Here is a 13,362-nt window from a genome sequence, read left to right as displayed (position 1 = left end):
TCAATGAGCTTACCAAACAATTTTGTGTTCCAATAATTAGTGCTAAAGGTATTCAAATCAATAAAACAACAAGGGTGCCCAAATTTATACACCTGCTACTTTTTGTTTAAATAGTTTATTGCACACTTTTCTTAAATCCTATGAACTTCATTTCACTTCTCATATATCACTGTGTTCATCTGCTATATGATATATTTAACTGAAATTGCTGATCCGAAGAACCAGTGATTTATAAAGGGAAATCTTGAAAATTATCAGGGGCCGCCCAAACTTTTGCATGCCACTGTAGGTAGAAACAGTATTAGCATAAACGTAAAATGTGCATTTTCGTAGAAAACAAATGTAAGTACACAGTGTAATAAATAGTGTGTTATTAGACAGAGGAAATCTAAAGAAAAGATAGCTTCTTTGATACATTAGGAATTATTAATGGAACTGATGTTGCACTTTGGATGGTTTGTGCTTTCCTGCACATTGTACAGCTTAAGTAGTGCAATAATTACAGGCAAGGTAGAGATGGACTGTCAATGAAAACCAGGCTGAAGATGTGAAAAGGGCGAAACACAAAATGCAGTTACATTTCTTAAAACTACTAAAGTCACTTTCACTTTGCTGGATATCCAGTGAGAATTGCCGATTGAAAATGTCACATTTACTGTATGTTAGAAGAAACGTGGGTTTCTTCAGGAACATTTAAGTTAAAACTGATCAGAGGCCAACAGAGAATCCAGCACTGTGGCACCGAGCAGCTAACAGAGGTGACAACATGTGTCAGGAGACTTTAACAGACAATAGTGAAGAAATGACTTTTAAATTTCAGCTACCTAAGATAACCCACCAGCTATTTCCATTAAGGGCCACATCCAATCAGTACACCTCTTTGAAGGTAATGTGCCTATTACCAGAATGAAACACATGAATACTGATGAACTTTGTAATTGCTGCCAAGTCCCGCCATCTTACAACTCGCACATCCTTCCATGTATTCAATCAGGCGACCTTTGGCCTTGTAGCCGGGGCCCTTGCTGCTTGCAAATTAACCTTTGTCTGTGTGTGGAGGCCTCGGTGCCATCCTGGAGAGGCTTATCAGGATCTAATTGTGATTGGCAAGAGGATGGAAGTTGTGATTAAATCTGGACTTGAGTCCCGGACACTTGGGTGGCGAGCTTAATGAACTGAGCTGCGAGGGGTCACACCCGGGGTAATGGGGATCTATCAGGATTCATCCAGGCTCCGGTACCTGTGGTGGCCACAGAAACAGAAAATCACTCTGTGTGCACAAATTTAGCTTCTTATATTGTTTTCATATGCGATTTCAAAGGCATGTCTATAGATGTACAATGACAGCGTTTCTTACCAAATCGATGACCTATACTTAAAAAAGATACTGCTGAGGACAACTTATGGGAGTTTATGTAAAGATTTCTTAAATGCATGGGTGAGAGAGTATACTATATAAAGTGCATTTCAGCTGCATTTGAGTACAGATCGAGTAAATCTCACATATCTGTCTGCCTTGATACCACAATTCTCTGGATTGTATCACCTTAAAACCTACTTTTTACATTTAAATTAGTATTTTAATTTGAAGAAAAGCCTCAAAATTAGGTTTTCCGAATCCACATTCATCAGAATTTTCTGTTTTTCTGGCCAGTGGGACATCAAAGAAAAGGAACGAACTGTGAAGTCTAACTCCAAAATCACATTTTACCTTTTACATTTGTGTAATTGGTTCATTTAAAGTTAAAATGGGAAACTTCAAATTGACTTTTCAATTGTTGTTTTGTACTTCTTTCAGTCATTTTACCTCTTATTGTAATCTTTTTGTGATAGATTTAAGTTTTTTGTATCTATTTGAAGTTGTTTTGTCTCGTAGATTTTTTGTGCTCTTGTGGTCATTTGCCTGTTGCAGTTGTTGTTTTGTGTCTTATTGAAGTTGTTTAGCCTGTGTAGATGTATTGTGTCTGTTCTTGTCATTTCCTCTCTCATGTATGTTTTGTGTCTATTTTTAGTCAGTTTTTCTCTCATTGTCATTTTGTGTCTGATTGTAGTTGTTTTGTGTCTGATTGTAGTTGTTTGTGTGTCACTGTAGCTGTTTAAGTCATATAGCTGTTTGTGTCTATTTTTTGTCATTTTCTGTCTCATTGTCATTTTGTCTGACTGATGTTATTTTATGTCTCTTTGTTGTTGGCTTGTGTCTATTTTGTAATTTTGTGTGTAATTGTAGTCATTTGTGTCTAATTTCAGTTGTTTTTGACCTATTGGATGACAGACTAAACTATTGACATTTTACCCAGATTTGGACCACATGCTTAACTATGACGTTTTTCGACGACACATTACACTATGACGTTTTTGTGACATTTTTGACGACACAATAAACTATGATGTTATTATGACACTTTGGACCACATACTAAACTAATGACATTGTTGTCACATTTGGATGACACACTACATACTGTTTATGAGTCACGTTCTCAACCAGTTGAGCTACCTGGACACCTTTTTGCCATTTGTCGGATGACATAACAAAATTATGAAGTTTTTTTTTCCAAATTTAGGACAAAAACTAAGCTATGACATTTTGGTCACATACTAAACTATAACATCTTTTTTCAAATTTTGGACCGCATAGTGAACAATGACCTTTATTCCACATTTTGGACCACATAATCAACTATGATGTTTCTCAAAGATGTTGTTTTTGTTCCCCGTTGTATCTTTTATTCAATAGGTGAGTATAGAGGAAGACAGGCAAGCCCTGTATTAAAGGGTCATGAACTGGAATCAAACCTGTGTCTCTCTGACACAGTCCTCTTTATGAATCACCTTCTGAACCAGTTGAGCTACATGGCCATCTCTTTGCCACTGCCCATTTATTTCCCATTGGAACACATACTAAAACTATGCCGTTTTTGTCACATATTGGACGTCATACTAAAACTATGACATCTTTATCACATTTTGGAAGACATACTAAACTATGACGTTTTTGTCACATATTGGACGACCACACTAAACTAAGACGTTTTTTTTTCCACATTTTGGACGACATACGAAACTATGACGTTTTTTTCCACATTTTTTGTCATATTTGGAAACATACTAAACTATGATGTCTTTGTCACATATTGGAAGTCATACTAAACTATGACATCTTTGTCACATTTTGGACGACATACTAAACTATGACGTTTTTTCCACATTTTGATGTCATACTAAACTATGATGTTTTTTGTCACATTTTGGACCACATACTAAACATGACGTTTTTTTCCACATTTTGGATGTCATACTAAACTATGATGTTTTTGTCACATTTTGGACGACATACTAAACTATGACATTTTTTGTACACATTTTGGACTACATACTAAACTATGACTTTTTTTCCACATTTTGGATGTCATACTAAACTATGACAGTTTTGTCACATTTTGGACGACATACTAAACTATTACGTTTTTGTGATATTTTGGACCGCATTCTAAACTATGACGTTTTTTCTACATTTTGGATGACATACTAAAACTATTACGTTTTTGTTGATATTTTGGACCGGCATTATAAACTATGACAGTTTTGTCCACATTTTGGACGACATACTAAAACTATTACGTTTTTGTGATATTTTGGACCGCATTCTAAACTATGACATTTTTTCTACATTTTGGACGACATACCCACCTTTTGTTCAACAGAATGAAAGACATGGAAGCCCCATACTAAACAGTCATGACCTGGAATCGAGCCTGTGTCTGTCTAATGCCGTCCTGTTTAACAGGCACTGTCTCAACCAGTTGAACTACCTGAGTACTTTCCCTCAACTGTCGAATGACATACTAAACTATGACGCTTGTGTCACATTTTGGAAGGCATACTAAACTATGACGTTTTGTGATATTTTGGACCGCATATTAAACTATGACATTTTTTCTACATTTTGGACGACATACTAAACTATGACGTTTTTGTCACTTTTTGGACGACATACTAAACTATGACGTTTTTTTTCCCACATTTTGGACATCATACGAAAATGACGTTTTTTCCACATTTTTTGTCAAATTTTGGAAAATATACTAAACTATGACGTTTTTGTCACATTTAGGCCGACATACTAAACTATGATGTTTTTGTCACATTTTGGACGTCATACTAAAAAGTATGACATTTTTTTCACATTTTGGACCCACCTTTTGTGGGTTTTGTTCAACAGAATGAAAGACATGGAAGCCCCATACTAAACAGTCATGACCTGGAATCGAGCCTGTGTCTGTCTAATGCAGTCCTGTTTAACAGACACCGTCTCAACCAGTTGAACTACCTGAGTACTTTCCCGCAACTGTCGAATGACATACTAAACTATGACATTTTTGTCACATTTTGGACGACATACTAAACTATGACGTTTTCGCCACATTTTGGAACATATAGTATATTTGTGTAGGTAGAGCCTATATTGAATACCCTTTAACTGCCTCTTAGTGAGAAAATGTGTTGAAATGGGAAATTGAGTGAAGAACAGTTTAAATATATCTATGTCTATAGACTATACTCTATGACTTTTTTTTTTCACATTTTGGATGACATACTAAACTATGACTTTTTTGTCACATTTTGGACGATATACAAAACTATGACTTTTATCCACATTTTAGACGACATACTAAACTGTGATGTTTTTGTCACATTTTAGACAACGTACTAAACGATGAGGTTTTTTTCGACATTTATTGTCACATTTTGGACGACATAGTAAACTATGACGTTTTTGTCACATTTTGGATGGCATCGTAAACTATAATGTTTTTGTCACATTTTGAACAACATACTAAACTATGACTTTTTTTCATATTTTGGACGACATACTAAACTATGACGTTTTTGTCACATTTTGGACGACATACTAAACTATGACTTTTTTTCCACGTTTTGAACGACATAGTAAACTATGACGTTTTTGTCACATTTTGGATGGCATCGTAAACGATAATGTTTTTGTCACATTTTGAACGACATACTAAACTATGACTTTTTTCACATTTTGGACGACATACTAAACTATGACTTTTTTTCATATTTTGGACGACATACTAAACTATGACGTTTTTGTCACATTTTGGACGACATACTAAACTATGACTTTTTTTCCACGTTTTGAACGACATAGTAAACTATGACGTTTTTGTCACATTTTGGATGGCATCGTAAACTATAATGTTTTTGTCACATTTTGAACGACATACTAAACTATGACTTTTTTCACATTTTGGACGACATACTAAACTATGACTTTTTTTCATATTTTGGACGACATACTAAACTATGACGTTTTTGTCACATTTTGGACGACATACTAAACTATGACTTTTTTTCCACGTTTTGAACGACATAGTAAACTATGACGTTTTTGTCACATTTTGGATGGCATCGTAAACTATAATGTTTTTGTCACATTTTGAACGACATACTAAACTATGACTTTTTTCATATTTTGGACGACATACTAAACTATGACGTTTTTGTCACATTTTGGACGACATACTAAAATATGACTTTTTTTCCACGTTTTGAACGACATAGTAAACTATGACGTTTTTGTCACATTTTGGATGGCATCGTAAACTATAAAGTTTTTGTCACATTTTGAACGACATACTAAACTATGACTTTTTTTCATATTTTGGACGACATACTAAACTATGACGTTTTGTTCCGAATTTTTTAAAATGTACTTTTAAGCTGTTTCTTGTCCCTTTTGTGGGTTTTATTCAATAGAATGAAGGATATAAAAGTCCTGTAGTAAATGGTCACAAGCTGGAATTGATCCCGTGTCTCTCTAATACATTCTCATTGAGCAGTCACTGTCTCAAACAGTTGAGCTACCTGGGTACTTTTCTTTGGCTGTGGAATGACATATTAAACTATGACTTTTGCTTTTCCACATTGAGTACAAAATATTAAACTTTGATGTTTTAATCACATTTCGAACGGCATACTAATTATGACGTTTTTGTCAATTTGGACGACATTCGAAACTATGATGTTCTCTTCCAAATTTTGGAAAACATACTTTTAGATGTTTCTTGTCTCTTTTTGTGGGCTTTATTCAATAAGTAAATGGAGAGGAAACAACAGAGCGCTGCAGTAACGGTCATGAGCTAAAATCGAACATGCGTCTCTCTGACACAGTCCTGTTCAACAATCACTGACTCAACCAGTGGAGCTATCCCAAGAACCTTTTGTTCAGGTGTTGGACGACATACTAAACTATGACGTTTTTTTTCCACGTATAATATAGAAACAAACATAAGTAAAATATAGAACGGTTATTTGTCACATTTTGGACGACATCAGTGAAACTATTAATGTTTTTGATAACATTTTGAACGACCCATACCTACACCACTATGACTTTTTTATATTTGGACGACATACTAAACTATGACGTTTTTGTCACATTTGGACGACATACTAAACTATGACTTTTTTCATATTTTGGACGACATACTAAACTATGACGTTTTTGTCACATTTTGGACGACATACTAAACTAGTGACTTTTTTTTCCACGTTTGAACGACGTAGTAAACTATGACGTTTTGTCACATTTTGGATGGCATCGTAAACTATAATGTTTTTGTCACATTTTGAACGACATACTAAACTATGACTTTTTTTCACATTTTGGACGACATACTAAACTATGACTTTTTTTCATATTTTGGACGACATACTAAACTATGACGTTTTTGTCACATTTGGATAGGCATCGTAAACGTATAATGTTTTTGTCACATTTTGAACGACATTACTAAACTATGACTTTTTTTTCACATTTTGGACGACATACTAAACCTATGACTTTTTTCATATTTTGGACGACATACTAAAACTATGACGTTTTTGTCACATTTTGGATGGCATCGTAAACTATAATGTTTTTGTCACATTTGAACGACATACTAAACTATGACTTTTTTTCACATTTGGACGACATACTAAACTATGACTTTTTTCATATTTGAACGACATACTAAACTATGACGTTTTTGTCACATTTTGGACGACATACTAAACTATGACTTTTTTTCCACATTTTGAATGACGTAGTAAACTATGACGTTTTTTGTTCACATTTTGGATGGCATCGTAAACTATAATGTTTTTGTCACATTTTGAACGACATACTAAACTATGACTTTTTTCACATTTTGGAACGACATACTAAACTATGACTTTTTTTCATATTTTGGACGACATAGTAAAGTATGACGTTTTTGTCACATTTTGGATGGCATCGTAAACTATAATGTTTTTTGTCACATTTGAACGACATACTAAACTATGACTTTTTTCACATTTTGGACGACATACTAAACTATGTCTTTTTTCATATTTTGGACGACATACCTAAACTATGACGTTTTTTGTCACATTTGGACGACATACTAAACTATGACTTTTTTTCCACGTTTTGAACGACATAGTAAACTATGACGTTTTTGTCACATTTTGGATGGCATCGTAAACTATAATGTTTTTGTCACATTTTGAACGACATACTAAACTATGACTTTTTTTCATATTTTGGACGACATACTAAACTATGACTTTTTTTCCACGTTTTGAACGACATGGTAACCTATGACGTTTTTGTCACATTTTGGATGGCATCGTAAACTATAAAGTTTATGTCACATTTTGAACGACATACTAAAGTATGACTTTTTTTTCATATTTTGGACGACATATGACGTTTTGTTCCGAATTTTTTAAAATGTACTTTAAGCTTTCTTTTCCCTTTTGTGGGTTTATTCAATAAAATGAAGGATATGAAAGTCCTGCAGTAGATGGTCACAAGCTGGAATTGATCCCTTGTCTCTCTAATACATTCTCATTGAGCAGTCACTGTCTCAAACAGTTGAGCTACCTGGGTACTTTTCTTTGGCTGTGGAATGACATACTAAACTATGACTTTTGCTTTCCACATTGTGGACCAAAATACTAAACTATGACTTTTTTTCACATTTTGGACGACATACTAAACTATGACGTTTTTGTCACATTTTTGGACGACATACTAAAATATGACTTTTTTCCACGTTTTGAACGACATAGTAAAACTATACACGTTTTTGTCGCATTTTGGATGGCATCGTAAACTATAAAGTTTTTGATCACATTTTGAACGACATACTAAAACTATGACTTTTTTTTCATATTTTGGACGACATACTAAACTATGACGTTTTTTTCACATTTTGGACGACATACTAAACTATGACTTTTTTTCCACGTTTTGAACGACATAGTAAACTATGACGTTTTTGTCACATTTTGGATGGCATCGTAAACTATAAAGTTTTTGTCACATTTTGAACGACATACTAAACTATGACTTTTTCATATTTTGGACGACATACTAAACTATGACGTTTTGTTCCGAATTTTTTAAAATGTACTTTTAAGCTGTTTCTTGTCCCTTTTGTGGGTTTTATTCAATAGAATGAAGGATATAAAAGTCCTGCAGTAAATGGTCACAAGCTGGAATTGATCCCGTGTCTCTCTAATACATTCTCATTGAGCAGTCACTGTCTCAAACAGTTGAGCTACCTGGGTACTTTTCTTGGCTGTGGAATGACATACTAAACTATGACTTTTGCTTTTCCACATTGAGGACAAAATACTAAACTTTGACGTTTTAATCACATTTCGAACGGCATACTAAATTATGACATTTTTGTCACATTTTGGACGACATTCGAAACTATGATTTTCTCTTGCAAATTTTGGAAAACATACTTTTAAGATGTTTCTTGTCCCTTTTGTGGGCTTTATTCAATAAGTAAATGGAGAGAGAAACAACGAAGCGCTCCAGTAAACAGTCATGAGCTGTAATCGAACCTGCGTCTCTCTGACACAGTCCTGTTCAACAATCACTGACTCAACCAGTGGAGCTATCCCAAGAACCTTTTTTCAAGTGTTGGACGACATACTAAACTATGAAGTTTTTTTCCACGTTTTGAACAACATAGTAAAATATGACGTTTTTGTCACATTTTGGACGACATACTAAACTATGACTTTTTTTCATATTTTGGACGACATACTAAACTATGACTTTTTATCCACGTTTTGAACGACATAGTAAACTATGACGTTTTTGTCACATTTTGGATGGCATCGTAAACTATAATGTTTTTGTCACATTTTGAACGACGTACTAAACTATGACTTTTTTTCACATTTTGGACGACATACTAAACTATGACTTTTTTCATATTTTGGACGACATACTAAACTATGACGTTTTTGTCACATTTTGGATGGCATCGTAAACTATAATGTTTTTGTCACATTTTGAACGACATACTAAACTATGACTTTTTTCACATTTTGGACGACATACTAAACTATGACTTTTTTTCATATTTTGGACGACATACTAAACTATGACGTTTTTGTCACATTTTGGATGGCATCGTAAACTATAATGTTTTTGTCACATTTTGAACGACATACTAAACTATGACTTTTTTCACATTTTGGACGACATACTAAACTATGACGTTTTTGTCACATTTTGGACGACATACTAAACTATGACTTTTTTTCCACATTTTGAATGACGTAGTAAACTATGACGTTTTTGTCACATTTTGGATGGCATCGTAAACTATAATGTTTTTGTCACATTTTGAACGACATACTAAACTATGACTTTTTTTCACATTTTGGACGACATACTAAACTATGACTTTTTTTCATATTTTGGACGACATACTAAACTATGACGTTTTTGTCACATTTTGGACGACATACTAAACTATGACTTTTTTCCACGTTTGAACGACATAGTAAACTATGACGTTTTTGTCACATTTTGGATGGCATCGTAAACTATAATGTTTTTGTCACATTTTGAACGACATACTAAACTATGACTTTTTTTCATATTTTGGACGACATACTAAACTATGACGTTTTGTTCCGAATTTTTTAAAATGTACTTTTAAGCTGTTTCTTGTCCCTTTTGTGGGTTTTATTCAATAGAATGAAGGATATAAAAGTCCTGCAGTAAATGGTCACAAGCTGGAATTGATCCCGTGTCTCTCTAATACATTCTCATTGAGCAGTCACTGTCTCAAACAGTTGAGCTACCTGGGTACTTTTATTTGGCTGTGGAATGACATACTAAACTATGACTTTTGCTTTTCCACATTGTGGACAAAATACTAAACTATGATGTTTATGTGATATTTCGGACCAAATACTAAAACTATGACATTTTAGTCAAATTTTGGATGACTGACTAAACTGTGACGTTTTGTTTCAAATTTTGGAAAACATACTTTTAAGATGTTCCCTGTCCCTTTTGTGGGTTTGATTCAACAGAATGAAAGACATGGAAGCTCTATAGTAAACAGTCATGACCAGGAATCGAGCCTGTGTCTGTCTAATGCAGTCCTGTTTAGCAGGCACTGTCTCAACCAGTTGTACTACCTGGGTGCTTTCCCTCAACTGTCGAATGACATACTAAACTATGACGTTTGTGTCACATTTTGGACAGCATACTGAACTCTGTTTTTTCCACATTTTGGACGACATACTAAACTTTGACGTTTTTCCACATATTGGACTACATACTAAACTATGACATTTTTTTCGCACATTTTTGGCGACATACGAAATTATGGTGTTTTGTTCCAAATTTTGGAAAACATACTTTTGAGATGTTTTTTCATCCCTTTTGTGGGTTTTATTCAATAGAAAGAAGGAGATGAAAGCCCTGCAGTAAATGACCACGAGCTCAAATCGAACCAATGTCTCTTCAATTCAGTCTCATTAAGGAGTTACTGTTTCAACCAGTAGAGCTACCTACGCACTTTTATTCAGCTGTGGAATGCCATACTAAACTATGACTACTTTTTTTCCACATTGAGGACAAAATACTAAACTGTGATGTTTTTGTCACATTTTGGACGTCATACTAAACTATGACTTTTTTGTCACATTTTGGACCACATACTAAACTCTGATGTTTTTGTCAAATTTTGGACGACATACCAAACTGACGTTTTTGTCACATTTTGGACCACATACTAAACCATGACTTTTTTTGCACATTTTTGACGACATACTAAACTATGACGTTAGTTTCGAATTTTTTAACATGTACTTTTAAGATGTCTCTTGTCCCTTTTATTCAATAGAATGAAGGATATGAAAGCCCTGTGGTAAATGGTCACGAGCTGGAATTGATCCTGTGTCTCTCTAATACATTCTCACTGAGCAGTCACTGTCTCAACCAGTTGAGCTACCTGGGTACTTTTCTTTGGCTGTGGAATGACATACTAAACTATGACTTTTGTTTTCCACATTGTGGACAAAATACTAAACTATGATGTTTATGTGATATTTTGGACCAAATACTAAACTATGACATTTTAGTCAAATTTTGGACGACTTACTAAACTGTGACGTTTTGTTCCAAATTTTGGAAAACATACTATTAAGATGTTTCTTGTCCCTTTTGTGGGTTTTATTCAACAGAATGAAAGACATGGAAGCCCCATACTAAACAACCATGACCAGGAATCGAGCCTGTGTCTGTCTAATGCAGTCCTGTTTAACAGGCACCGTCTCAACCAGTTGAACTACCTGGGTGCTTTCCCTCAACTGTCGAATGGCATACTAAACTATGACGCTTGTGTCACATTTTGGAAGGAATACTAAATTATGACGTTTTTTTCGCACATTTTTGGCGACATACTAAACTATGACGTTTTGTTCCAAATTTTGGAAAACATACTTTTGAGATGTTTTTTTCATCCCTTTTGTGGGTTTTATTCAATAGAAAGAAGGACATGAAAGCCCTGCAGTAAATGGCCACAAGCTGGAATCAAACCTATGTCTCTCCAATTCAGTCTCATTGAGGAGTCACTGTTTCAACCAGTTGAGCTACCTGCACACTTTTTTTCAGCTGTGGAATGACATACTAAACTATGACTATTTTTTTTCCACATTGAGGACAAAATACTAAACTTTGACGTTTTAATCACATTTCGGACGGCATACTAAATTATGACGTTTTTGTCACATTTTGGACGACATTCGAAACTATGATGTTCTCTTCCAAATTTTGGAAAACATACTTTTAAGATGTTTCTTGTCCCTTTTGTGGGTTTTATTCAATAAGTAAATGGAGAGACAAACAAGAGAGCGCTGCAGTAAACGGTCATGAGCTATAATCGAACCTGCATCTCTCTGACACAGTCTTGTGCAAGAATCACTGACTCAACCAGTGGAGCTATCCCAAGAACCTTTCTTTCAGGTGTTGGATGACATACTAAACTATGATGTTCATTCCACATTTTGGACGTCATGCTAAACAATGACGTTTTTGTCAACGTTTTGAACAACATAGTAAAATATGATGTTTTTGTCACATTTTGGACGACATACTAAAACTATGACTTTTTTTCCACGTTTTGAACGACATAGTAAACTATGACTTTTTGTCACATTTTGGACGACATACTAAACTATGACGTTTTTGTCACATTTTGGACGTCATACTAAACTCTGACGTTCGTGTCACATTTTGGATGGCATACTGAATTATGACATTTTTGTCACATTTTGGACAACATACTAAACTATGACGTTTTTCCACATTTTTTGTCACATTTTGGAACATATACTAAACTACAGTCTGCGCGAATGGGCACAATTTATTACTGGACCGTGGACCAGTAAACAGTAATTTTTTACTGGACCAAAACAGTTTTTACTGGACCAAATATTTTATGCATACCATACCATGGATTATGGTATTACATACCATAATCCATGAAATAACCTACAATACTCTCATAGCAACAGCCAAATCTAACTCAGCATCCACCCTCTCTCATTATACACCTGGTAAATTACCATCTACATGCACTGTCACCGTCACTACATGCTTCCACACCATTCTACCATCCCACCATCAACCCTTGCATACCATAATCCATGAAATAACCTACCATACTCTCATAGCAACAGCCACATCTTTCTCAGAATCCACCCTCTCTCATTGTACACCTGGTAAATTACCATCTACATGCACTGTCACCGTCACTACACCCTCCCACACCATTCTACCATACCATCATCCACTTTTACCATTGAATTACTCACCATACACGTCCAATTTGACCAGAAAAACAGCTTTCAGCTTCGTTTTGGCGCTACTTTCACACACTCCTGCAGAAACTTGAATTTGTACTCAGGGACGGGAATTTTCCGCGGATTTCCGCGGATTTCATTTCAAGTTTGAACACTTTATTGTTGCTGATACTCCCGCGAG

General features: G+C 34.8%; 1 protein-coding gene across 3 annotated transcripts in view; it reads right to left on the bottom strand.

The window, feature by feature from the left end:
- The window catches only part of tafa5a (TAFA chemokine like family member 5a), a 209,994-nt gene that overhangs the window by 90,294 nt on the left and 106,338 nt on the right, over positions 1-13,362 (bottom strand). The window lies entirely within an intron of this gene.

This window comes from Acanthochromis polyacanthus, chromosome 1, assembly GCF_021347895.1.
Source record: "Acanthochromis polyacanthus isolate Apoly-LR-REF ecotype Palm Island chromosome 1, KAUST_Apoly_ChrSc, whole genome shotgun sequence".
In the NCBI taxonomy this organism is placed as follows: Eukaryota; Metazoa; Chordata; class Actinopteri; family Pomacentridae; genus Acanthochromis; species Acanthochromis polyacanthus.
The sequence above is the reverse complement of the archived record's forward strand: the minus strand, read 5'-3'. Positions and strand labels throughout refer to the sequence as shown.